This window comes from Pholis gunnellus (genome assembly GCF_910591455.1).
Source record: "Pholis gunnellus genome assembly, chromosome: 11".
Taxonomy (NCBI): domain Eukaryota; kingdom Metazoa; phylum Chordata; class Actinopteri; order Perciformes; family Pholidae; genus Pholis; species Pholis gunnellus.
Window position 1 is genome coordinate 11,067,194 of NC_136538.1, and position 8,838 is coordinate 11,076,031.

Below are 8,838 nucleotides of genomic sequence, written 5' to 3' on the forward strand. Positions count from 1 at the left end.
ATGTTTACACAGAGAAGCTGGCGGTAGCAGACATAATTATGCATAAGGCTTCATTTGAGAGACAACTAATAGCACATTAAAGGCAGCTGAGCACAAGTTTCCCAACACATGAATGGCATATTCATTGAGAGTGCTTCATGATTTATTCAAGCTGCCATTTCAAAATAACAGCCCTCTCTCTGTAGAAGGCTTTGATTCACCTGAAGGAAAGGTATTCTTTTGGGTTTAAGGGCTTAGAGGGGAAAGCCACAGGTGAAGTCAGAGGGAAAGTTTCATAGGCATTAAAATAATGACATGTGTGTATGAGCTCAAATGCATTGCACTTGTTGCCTTCAAAACAGCCTGCAGCGCAGCAGAAACAGAATATATTATATTTGACATAAAAACCTTAGAATTGTACTCTTGCAATGCCTGAATACAGACATGTTGTTGCCACGTGTGACACCTGTCGGTGAAACTGTAGCCGTCTGACTCATGGATATCGCCTGCGGACACGAGCATCATTTGGTTGGTAGTACTGCCAGATTTTTGCAACCGAAATGAAAACATCTCATAATTCTTCGGGTGTCCCCACTCTCAGCCTCCCCTGTCAACATCCTGGCGCTATACACCTCATTGCCTCCCCGTGGGAGCAGCAACAGGGCAGTCTCTGTCACATTTGATTACGGCCTTGAAGGCAAAGACCAGCAACATAATAGCCTTATCAGTACCAGATGATTGAGATCTTCAAAGGGCCTGCTCTGCCTCGGCGCCTGTTCATCTGACTGGCCAGGGACGCAGACTGATCAAAGGCCTCCAGAACACGGTGGTGCAGCAGCTCTCACAGTCCACGGCTTCTAACCAGTCAGCTACTGACAGTGTTCATGCATTGCCACTGACAGGTGTCACATCTTAGCTTCCTGGGTGGTGCATTCTGCCTACTGATCAGGCAAATTCATTGTTATTTGATCTAAAATGCCCTTTGTGGCAGAGAAAAGTGAAGAAGTTCTGAGATGAAGGTACCACTGTTTGAATCTGTACATCTCCCGACCACGATAAAAGACAATGATGCATTTCTTTTACTTTCATGTTTTATTACCTTAATAGTATCATTATTTCTTGACATATGAAGACACTTTGGTTAATGGTCAGATGGACATCATTATGTTTACACAATCAACAGTGATTTGCTACAGTGGACTGGCAACCTGTCAACTGGGGCTTTCCTTCCGTCTGCCCAATGCACAAAGGGATTTACTCCATTCCTACATGACCATTAATAACAAGTAAAGTAATTATCAGGTAAAGACAGTGTGAATTCATGAATAAATGAATGAGTAATGAACTGAAACCAAGTAATTAAAATTATTCGCACCACTGCGATTTGAAATAGTGTTTAAAGACGTTCAAGGATTTTCTTTTTCTGTGCTATAATTAGAAAGACAACCATTTACTGGAAGTTGAAAGATGAAAACGTTGACTCGAGAATTGAGTCACAAGCCAGAAACGTCGAGATGGGGCAATTCAGCGACATGGTAGAATAGCTGACTTAGATGACAGAAAAATGAGTTTATATTGAAATTTAGAAATCATTGTAGATATAGAACAAATAGCTGTACTGAATAAGCTCCTTTTAGCTCTGATATGTTCTTGCTCTTCCAAATAGTACATAATGTCACTAAGTCATCACTTTGGGGAAAACTAGATTCAGATTATACACCAGTTTAAATTGTAACATTATCCTTTTTGACAGTGTATTACTTTTGGCTTCAACTTGAAATGTTAGAGTGTTTTCCCAGCATTCCACTCTGAAGCATTAGAAGAGTTTTAACTAATCACAAATTAATGATTTTCTTTTTTTTTTTCTTACAGGGACATCCCTCAATGCCGACAATCAACTTAAGCCTCAACTTTCATTCCTTCTTTTTTCTTCACTAAGCTGAGAAGTGGCATCCCCAACCAGCTTTCTTGCTCCTGGTTGCACATCAAAGAATACTTGTGTGTGCTGATTTCAGATGTGAGAAATTGTAACTTTGTTTTTAAATCAAACATGATGTAGAATTGATTTAAATGATGTATTACAAATTGTGTGAGAGCACATGCAAGTTGCTAATATAATAAACCAACTAATTTTACTGAATATTTTTGCCTGACAGTTCCAAGAAGAGCGACATGAATTGTGTCCCGTTTACTCAATAGAGAGAGGTGCAGTGTGTAGGTATGTATGTATGTTTAGAGGAATAGCGGTGACGTTGCAGTTTGCAACCAGCTGAAACTTCTCACGTGTACCGAGCGTGTAGGAGTCAACGTGAAAACGTGAATGGCCCTATATGATATGAAGGGCTCATTCTAAGGTAACACAAATACAATGATTCTTATTTTCAGCTGATTATACAATAAAGAAAACATACTTTTTAATATAATATTCTATTTCTACCACTATATCCACCGAAATGCTACACACTGGCCCATTCAATTATTTGAGACTTTTAAAAGTCGCACGGTATATTTTACATTGCATACTGGATAACTTAACAAAACATTAAGTACTCACTATATAGATATGTGTTTTAAAGAAAACCTGGCTCTCTAATTGCTGATAGTCATAGGTCACATGTGTCTATCTGATATGCAAGTAAAAGAAAGGAGTTGGAGTTGAGGATGACATTACTACAAGTGCAGGTGCAAACATTTGTTATACAAATAAAACCCCTTTATTTATGGAGGATTATTGGCACTGTTTGGATGATTACAGATTATTTTTTACACGGCTGGTAGATTTGTCATTTGATTGCCTGCCTAGTGCACCCTATAATCCCTGTAATCTGCAGAAAAGGAAATCCTTTTTATATTTAATTAGTAAATGAGCATCGGTGTCAGGATCTGGTGATCAAATTCAACATTGATTTTTTCCGACATGTCTTTATTACGCGCCACCGCACATGTAGCCATGTATTTGCTCTCTGCAACCCACAATCCAGCAACTCTCTCCTTGCAAAAGCTGGTCTTTGCCAGTGGCTCCATCTCTCTGTGTCACTACACTTTAAAGACATAAAGGTTAGTGCGCACGTTTGCATCCAAAAAGACAAACCCAGAGATCTACAGCTGCTCTTCCTAGCTGTTTGTACTCGTCTCTGTATCTCTCTGTATAAACACAAGTCAGTGGATTGATAGAGCAACACTTTGCTACTTTGTGTATTGGTGGTAGCGAATAGCCAGAAGACGTAATTGTCAGTCGTCATTTTACTTTAGTCGTACTGAAACATGAAGATACATCAATATCATACGGGAATACCTGTTTATACAAAAGGAGGACTCATCATTATTCTATTGACAAGGTAACAATAACATACAATAAATAAACAAACACTGGTATACATGAGTAACCCAACGCACAAGATGATAATCAATCATCAATGAAATCAATCAATGAAAAAGGATGCTTTAAAAAAATTTCAAGAACTGGAATCTATCTGCAAACTCCTAATTAATACAAACAAATAAAAAGCTTACATAACAAGACTTTGTCTTAACCCCCACAAAACCAAAGTAAACCTAACATTTAACAAAACATTTGTCTTTAAAGTCTCAGATGTGTTTTATTGCTGTCTGATTCTCAGACGGACCTTCAAGCAGCCCTCGCCCCCTCCCATCATCGAGCCCGCTCTTCCACAGTCATCTCACACGTCAGAGCTGCACTGATCTGAAGCTGTGAAAAGCAGTTATTGCTCTTCCATTGCCTGTGCGTCACTGGGGAATTTCCAAGTCTCAAATAACAAAATACATGAAGAGATTCGGGCCCTCTGAGAGCCCATCAAACCATGAGCATTAAGGTTATGCTAATTGCATTGAACCAAGCCTTCCATTCAAATTGAATTAATCATGATCTGTTGTTGTTGTCTCGCTGTTGTTTACAATTGCTTTTTGCATATGACACTATAACATTGTTCCCGTTTAATCAGTTTAATTTGCACTTTGGGAAAACAAGAATGAATGTGCATGTGTAGCTGTGTCTCCGTGCAACACATTTCTATAAGATGTTTTCTATTTATAAGGAATTATTGGATGTGGAGCTTCATGTCAGCTATACCTTTATGTTTTGTCATCTGTGGCTATAGATCTGAGCCTACCACTGTATTTCAGCATCTGCTATTTATTTCCCGTGTCAGTGAAGCATTGCTGGCTGCAGTGGACTGGCACGTTGGCCCCGCACCCTCATGTTAACTGGAAGTCTTCTGCCCCCCCTGTCTGCTCCTGAAACCTTGATCCAAACAGATGTGCCATGCTAAAGTGGTTGCATTAGCCAAGCCTGCGGACAGCATTTCTCTCATTCCTCTTGAAGCCCATTTCCTCAACCTGAACACTATGACCACATGGAATGTGCAAAAGCTAAGAGCTAGATTTAATAATGCAGAGCGCTTTGACTAAAAGTTAGAATCCCTCTAAATATATATATGTATATATATATATATATATATATATATATACATAAATGTTGGCATCGTCTGCAAATAAAAATTATTGAAGCTGCAATGACTGATTTTTTTACCACTTGGGGGCAGCAGAAACAACTTGTGAACACAGCATTGACATATCATCACCTTTTAAAAATGTCTTATTTACACAACTAGCAGCAGCTCTTTAGCTGCTCAAATACTCCACTATGTCCATCAGCTAGATGCTAACTGTGTCTGTCTGCTGTTTGGTGATGAGCAGGTACTGTACGTAGTATTTTAAGAGCTTTTTAGCTGAAAAAAAGCTGCATCCGAACCAATGGAGCTGTGAGAATCAGTCAAAACAGTTATAGTTATGAAGCGGACAACTAGACAATCAGCTGAAACTCACTAAAAAGCTCTGTAGATTCAAAGGGAGCTGCATATTCAAGAATTCATTCTCCATAAGTTCATCACTACAAGCGACCCCTACGTAACCATTGGATACAGTGGTTTTGTAAACAAAATGTGTTTCTAATAGTAGACATGGTGGTAACTTTCACCTAATAATGCCGTAAATACAAAAATGTTAAAATATTTTGGGGCATAACAACAAATCCAGAGTAGTTATTCAGAAAGTAAGCGGTAAAAATGTAAAGAAAAGAGTTAAACAATTTGGGAAATACACTGTGCTTTCTAGCAGAGATGAGCAGATTAATTCCACTCTCACAGACGTGAGTGGTATCAAGCACCCAACTCTTGGGAAGAAATCAAATAAGCATTATCTTTATCTTTAGCATTATTATAACTTATATATTATAAATTATATTTGAATCATAAATATGTTAAAATATTTCTATATTTGAAAATATCACATAAGTCACTAGTCTTACCAAGCTCTGTTTTCATTAAGTGGCAAGCAATTTCTTCATATTAGGAACAACATCAACTTAGTTTGTGAATCACAGCGGGGCCTTTTGATTGCTTATTTTTATTGAATATCCCCTCAACATTATAACTGCAAAGCTGGTGTCTTTAAATTGTGGATTTAATTGGATGTAAAGTTTTCTCAAAGGTAAGTCACAGAGGACTTGACTGTCGAGGAGTATAATGACTTGTGACAACTTTCCTGAAAGGAAGAAAAAACTAAAACTACACTAGCAGTAATTGGACTTTCACCACTCCAGCATAACATTACTTTTCATTTTGACTTTTTCTATATTAATTTTGAATTTAATCTCTTACAATTTGCATAGAGCAGTCACATTTACCCTTTTGGACGGTTCACGACTAAATTATAAACTTTATCTATTGTGATCAAATATGTAGAATTGAAGTGTGTTTTGAAGGAAGTTACAGTCTGTGTGTTGATTCTCAACAGAGGATAAACTTCATATGACCTGTGATCTTGCGATCTAGTTCTTATGAATAAGACCTAGATAGAAAATTGTATTCGTGATAGAATGCATGTTGTTTATATGCAAGATGCTGCAGACCTCCATCTTACTGTAAGCCTGTAAAAAAGACCCAATCCATCTGGGTGTTGCATGTTGCATAAGGTGCGTGATGCAGCATTGTTTCTCATTAGTATCCAGCGTGTTAAGATGCCAACTGACAGCAGTCCTGGGGGATAGCTTTGTGCTGCTCCCTTATTTATGTGCCCAGTGCAACTCAGGAACATCTCATCCTACATGCTCTCCACATCCCCCATCTTTATACATTAAGCTCAACCTCAGGAGCACCTCTGGCAATGCAGAGGTTGGGTATATTTGTCTACCCACTCAGAGAGGCGGCGGTGAGGTCGGAGAAGGTTTTCAGACATTTCAGTTTTATGTAAATGTAATTCATGACATGCAGAAACATTCATTTGAAGTTGTCTAAAAATAGCCGCAGATTCTATTTGAACAACACGTAAATCTACTTAAGCAGACGTGAACAAATTAGTAGTACATTCATCTGAAGGCTTTAGTCTCCTTGTAAGAAGAGATGTTCCCAAACAGCTGGGTTGGTTCTGTTGCTGATTGCTGTGCCACTGGATGCTTTGTATGTGATTGATGCTGATCAGGTATGCAGGTCGGCAGGCTTCATGGAGAGGGTAACAAATATGGTTGATTTATTCCTGATTGCCATCTGGGTTTCAGCTTCATTTCTTGCATTACCTTTGTATGTACCAAATGAAACTCTACGTTGCACAGTCAGTTGGCCTCTGCGTCCGCCGTCCTGTATTTTCTCTTTCAATGCTGCATTACTGATTTTCCTAATATTCCAGTGTTCCTTGTGGCTGTTGTACCAGCTACAGCAAACAGGTGATTATACACATTCTATGTCAGCCTCGGGCCCGGATGTCATTCATATGCAGTAGTTTACTCATTCTGCTCTGTAAGCAAGCATACCAGAGATTGTAGCTGTGATGGTTTGGCTTGTTTTAAAATTATATTATCAGCCAAAACCCACCTGAATCCTATTTATCATAAAAGATGGAGGCTATAATCCCAAACCATTACCAGTCAGTATGGGTTAAAAACAGAGAAACAAGTTAAGTAAGTAACGTTTTTGCAATGTTAGCAAAACACGTTTTTGCAATGTTAGCAATGTTAGCATTAAGGAAAATCCTGCTGTTTACCAATCAAAATAGAGTAGGCATTGTATGCCAGAGGTGTTGTATGCCATTACTGCAAAACCTCATGTTGAATGACTGCAGTGTTTCCGGTAAAAACTTAAAATCATAATACAATTTCTAAATGCTAATAGATAACTATGCATAGACGAAAGGGGATGTTTTCTTCCTGGGATATTGGTCATTTTCCAGCCGTTACTTTTCAAATATTTGTGCAGTTTAAGGAATGTTGATCATTCCGTAAGCTCTCAGTCATCCTGGTTTGTTTGTTTTATCACCCTGTGTGCGTGCGCATCTGACAATCACACACTCAAAATGTAGCGTCAAAGCGCGGCTCTCTGTCTGGGGCCTTGGACGGCGCAGATGCAGGAGACTCGGAAACACTGAAGTGAAGGAGCCCATTTAACCAACTTCGTCAAGTGTTTTTGTCCAGGGTCTCAGACAGACAAACACATATTTGATCCCAGTTCTTGATTGATCACTCTCTGCGAAACAGCTCAGGTTTCTCGTTCGTCGGGACTGCTCGTTGATCATTCGGATGTGGTGCGACTGGCTATCCAGATGCTCCATGTTGAGACTGGGCACAGTCCATTGACACTGCTGATGCTGCAGTGTGGAGCTTTGAGTAAACTGCCAGTGCTGCTTGCTGGCCCTCTAAGCAGAGCAGATGATTGTGCTCATTCTGTAATTCACTCAATTTAGCGTCTGTCGGAGGGCCCTCCACTCACCATTTGCTCTTCTCCTCGGACTTTTAGAGACCCACTGTGGCAAGATAAATGTGACTACACACAGTCAACTATGGCTCATTACAGTTTAAAGGGCACTCGCTTTACATAATGCTGTCCATATACTATTATTATATAAGGTATGAATACAATGTACAAAAATAGCATTCCCGTAATGTTAATTTAAATCAAAGTCATTTAGCCTCCTGATATAATTAAGGCAAGGCAAGCATGCACAAAAAAGACTTGAATCATAGAGAATATAAATGTTGGTCAAGTTTTGGTGACATAGCATGTGTCCTAATTGTGACACCCAAATAAGCATTTGGGATGTTGAGTCTATTCTTTGCAGACTCCTCCTGTGCGTTGCCGTAGGCCCTGTGTTTGGATCTGACAGGGAGGTCCTAAGTTTATGTGGCGTGGCACCGGGGTAGACACACATCATTACTCTGAAGACCCAGGTTCACGCATGAACATCACACACAGGCCTCATCCTGCCTTCCCAACTGATGGCCTCCTGGCTTGCCAAAGAGAGGGGCTGTCCTGCTTTCTTAGCCTCATTGATTCTGGAGGGTCTCCATCAATTAAATCTGATAGACTTTCAACTCCACTGAACCCAGCACAGTGGCTATTTGCGAAAGCAAGAGAGTCAACCCGACCTGAGGAATTAGCCCACCGAAGGTTCCTTTACATGGATGTAGAGAGACACATCATTGGCTATAAGCACATGCTGCCACAAGCAGGAGCAGGGCTCTTCATTTGATCTCACATAAATCACAAGCTGCAAATACAAAGGTGATAGCCCCATGATTGCAAACAATAGGAATTGTTATTTAAATTGCTGACAGCTACATTTTTTTTAAATGAACTGTTCTGCCTGGAGGCCAGACAAGTCAAGATTCAGTTCACTGACTCTTCCTCATTTGAGATCGACGGGAATGTACAGCTCATGTGCTCATTTTTAATACCTACATTCTGCCATGTTGTGTTTCTCTGCATGTGTGTGTTTGCAAGTATCGACTGCGAAATAAAACTGTCATAGCGTTAAGGGCTGATGTTTGCTATCACCTACAGTGCTTGGTAA